The following is a 4,073-nucleotide window of genomic DNA, read 5'->3' as shown; positions in this document are numbered from 1 at the left end:
AGGCTCAGAGAGACAAAAAGGATCAGGCTCCCTGTCACTTTTTTCTTTTTCCCCAGTGGAGCCTGGCCATGTGAGCTGACACCTGGTTGTGCAGCCCCTGAGCTGTGGGGTTCGGGGCTGGTGTTTCCCTCCGTGCTGGTGGTGGTGTCTCCCAGGACTGCCCGGGCAGGATGCCAGCAAGCGGTGCCACGCAGGGAGTGCTGCTGCCACAGAGGGAAGCACAGGAGTCCCCTGCAGCTCAGGGATTGCTGGCAGCTCACCCCCATGACTGCGGGAGCCGTGGGCAGGCTACAGGAAAAAAAAGGATTGGGCCTCTCACTGGTTTTTTGTTCTTTTTCCTTTGGCAGAGCCTGCCTGCTCCACAGCAGAGGTAGTGGGGGGCGTGAGCTGATGGGGCCAGTACTTCCACCAAGATGATGGAGGTCCCTAAATTGAAATGGTGGGTTTTTAATCAGCACAATTAAAAGCCCACTAATTAAAAACCCACTGTTTCAATGTAGGGAGAACTAAACCCCTGGCAGGTGTACATATGGCCTGGGCAATCAGGGTGGAAAAGCGGTGCTAAAGGATGACAGGGCCATTGCTGAGAAACTCAATGAGTTCTTTGCATTTGCCTTCCCTGGGAGGATATTCGGGAGATTCCCTCACCAGATCCACTCCTCTCTAGGGACAAGTGAGTGGAGCTGACCCTAACTGAGGTTTCAGTAGATTATGTTGTAGAGGACATTGATAAACGAAAAGTAGCAAATCACCAGCACCTGATGGCATTTACCCCAGGGCCCTAAAAAGGTGAGAGTGGAAATTGCTGAGCTACTAACTAGCATACAACTTATCACTACAAACAGCCTTGGTACCAGAGGACTGGAGGGCCGTCAATGTGATTCCCATATTTAAAAAAGGCTCCACAGGGGATGCAGGAAACTACAGGACAGTCAGCTTAACTTCAGTACCGGGCAAACAGAGAGAAACAATCATCCAAAAAAGAACCATTTGGCTCTGCCCGAGGGAAACCGCACCTCGCTGGCCTATTGGAGTGCTTGGAGGGTGTCATTAAGCAGGGGGATCAGGGTGGTCCGCTTGCCACTGGCTGCCTGGACTTCCACAAAGCCTCCGATAAGGTCCCTGACTTGGGGCTCTTCACTAAGCGAGGCAGTCAGGGGAGCACCAGCAATGTCCACTTGCGGTTCAGAAGCTGGCTTCAGGGCCCAAAGCAAAGAGGGAGCAGAAATGGTTCTTTTTCAGGATGGAAAGAAGCAAGCAGCGGGGTCCCCCAGGGGGAGCAGGGCCGTGCTCTTTAACACAGGTAAAAGTGATCTGGAAAGGGGGCAAGTAGTGAGCTGGTCACACGTGCTGGTGACAGAAAGTTGTGTGGCATGGTCATGACCAAGGCAGACTAGGGGCACTTGGGCAAGCATGAACCAAAAAAAAAGGCTGGCCATGCTGCGCGCAAAAGCCTACAGCACCCAGTATTCCCGGGCAGTCTCCCATCCAGGTACTAACCGGGCCCAAACCAGCTTAGTTTCTGAAATCAGATGAGATTGGGCATGTTCAGGGTGGTATGGCCATAGGTGCCAGCCCTGCCTTGCCCAGCCCTTTTCAGGCCGGCGTACACCCCGCTCCCACCCCGCACGCCTGCTCCCGGCCCGCCCCACCTCCCCGCATGCACACAGCCTGCCCCTCCCCTCACAGTGCATGTGTGTGTTTGTGGTGTGCGGGGTGGACACCAGCCCCAAGGTTGATGATTTAACTCATTACAGTGTTTCAATCCGCCTAATAAACTAGAATTTGAAGGATCCCGAGTTGGACATTTGTAACCAACACTGGCGTTCGGCCCCGGGCCCTGGAGCAGCTCCGAGCGGAAACGGCCGCGCTCCTAACCGCAGCACGCAAGCCCCCGCCGAAAACCGCCCGGGTCCCCGAGCCCTGGCGGGCTGCCAGCACCCGAGGACAGGCTCCAGAGGGGATGCAGGGCACCGCAGGCCAGGCGGCCTATCTTCTGCTCCCGGCAAACCGGGAGAAACAGGCGTCCAATACAGAACCGCTCGGCGCCTGCCTGAACACCGACTGCCGGGGAGCAAGCAACGCGGCTCTGCCCCAGGGAAACCGCGCCTCGCCGGCCGCCTGGAGTGCTCGGAGAGTGTCATTCAGCAGGTGGATCGGGGCGGTCCGCTTGCCAACGGCCGTCTCCCGCTTCCTTCCGCAAAGCCTCCGACAAGGTCCCCCACCCGGGGCTCGTCACTACGCAAGGCAGTCCGGGGAGTAGCGGGAACGTCCACTTGCGGATCGGAAGCTGGGAGGGAGCGGAAACGGGCCCTTATCAGGACAGAGAAGCAAGCGGCGGGGCGCGCCAGGGGCCCGTGTCGGGCCCCGTGCTCTCTAACAGAGGCGAACGGCGGCTGGGAAAGGGGGCGAGTAGCGAGCTGGCCAGAAGTGCCGGCCGCAGAAAAATGCGCGCCGGGGTCACGGCCAAGGCGGACCGGGGCCACCTGCGCAAGGATCTGGCAACCGAAAGGACCACGGCGCCCCCTCCTACATCCACGCTGCGTCCACGCCTGGCACGCTGGGCCCCGCTCCGGCCCCCACACCTCCAGTGGGACACACGGAGCGGCCACAGAGAAGGGCAGCCGGGCGGAGGAGCGGCACGGAGGGCCCCCGAGGCCAGGCCTGTTCCCTTGAGAAAAGAGACGCTGGAGGCGGGACGTGCTGAGGGTTTCCAAACTCCCGAGCAAGCGAGTGAGCGAGCGGCAAAGAGAGGACTCGGTGGGGATTCCCCATTTCCCGTCTCGCACAAGACACGGGCCAGGGCTCAGGGCGTGAACCCCAAAGCTGGGAAGTTGCAAACGGCCCCCCGGCAGCTCTTTTACCCCAGGGCGTGCCGTGCCGCTCACGCGCGGAACGCCCTGCCACCAGACGCCGCGCAACCTGACCGCTCAGCCGGGCTCACAAAGGGCTCGCTCGGATTCTCGGTGGAAAGGGGCGCCGGCGGCCATTCAGCGCGGCAGCTAGGCGCGCAGCCCAGACGCCACCGGCCTAGCCCTTCCCCGCTGCCGGCGGCAGGGGAGAGAACGGCAGCGGAACCCCCCCTGCTCCTCTGCAGGCCCCTCGGCCCTTCAGCATCTGCTCCCTGCTACCGGGCGACACAGGAGCCTGGGCAAGGCGTATCTACGGCCCCAGACGGTAAAGGGCAATTGTGATGTGCTTGTGCTCGCACGCTGCCGCCTCGGCACCCCCAGCCCGCCCGGCTCCAGCGCCAGCGCCAGCGCCAGGCCCGCCCCCACGGGCTGGGGGTGCAGCACTCCCCCAAGCTCCCTCGCCCACTCCCCTCCACACAGGCCCACGCGCCTTGGGCAAGGGCTCCCCTGCCCCTGCCCCTGCCCGCCGCTCCAGGGCTGGGGGGAAGCCTGAAGCACACACGCCTGCCTGCCTGCCTGCCTGCCTGTGCCCAGCCCAGGAAGCCAGGGGCACCGGGCACCCCTGGCCCCCAGCCAGGGACCAAGAAAGAAGGGCTGGCCAGGCTGCGCGCAACAGCAAAAGCCTACAGCACGTCTCCCATTCTGGTACTAACCAAGCCCAACCCTTTTTAGCTTCCAAGATCAGACAAGATCAGGCATGTTGACAGTGGTATGGCTTCCTCTGCTGATCACTGACTGATCTGCCTGGTTATGTCACTCAAACTGGCTCCCAAATGCTGGCTGCAGCCAGAGCAATGCTGATGGAAAGATCAGTGTTGACGGACTCAAGGACCCAAGCAAGTGAGACCTCTTCCACCAGTGCCTCAATGAAAAATTAGTGAATTCCAATCAACAACAATGGGAGAATGTCAGCGGTATGTGAGGTGCCCTCAAGGCCACTGTCATCAGCTCCTGTGAAGAGACACTTGGATTCTCAACCAGGAAACATCAAGACTGATTTGATGAAAATGACTCAAAGATCAAAGAGTTGATCGATTGCAAGCACAGGGCCTTTTGTGCTTGGCAAAACGACACGAACTCCAAGCAAAAGTAATTGAATCGCCAACAAGCCACGCAGAGGTCCAAAGGGTGATCCACAATATGAAGAACAAACAGTAAGGC

The 4,073-nt window shown here is 59.9% G+C and overlaps 1 pseudogene; it reads right to left on the bottom strand.

The window, feature by feature from the left end:
• Window positions 1-1,451: 1,451 nt before the first annotated feature.
• LOC112548274 lies at window positions 1,452-1,570 on the bottom strand (annotated as a pseudogene).
• Between the last annotated feature and the right edge of the window lie 2,503 nt (window positions 1,571-4,073).

This window comes from Alligator sinensis, unplaced genomic scaffold, assembly GCF_000455745.1.
Source record: "Alligator sinensis unplaced genomic scaffold, ASM45574v1 scaffold863_1, whole genome shotgun sequence".
NCBI classification, from domain to species: domain Eukaryota; kingdom Metazoa; phylum Chordata; order Crocodylia; family Alligatoridae; genus Alligator; species Alligator sinensis.
The sequence above is the reverse complement of the archived record's forward strand: the minus strand, read 5'-3'. Positions and strand labels throughout refer to the sequence as shown.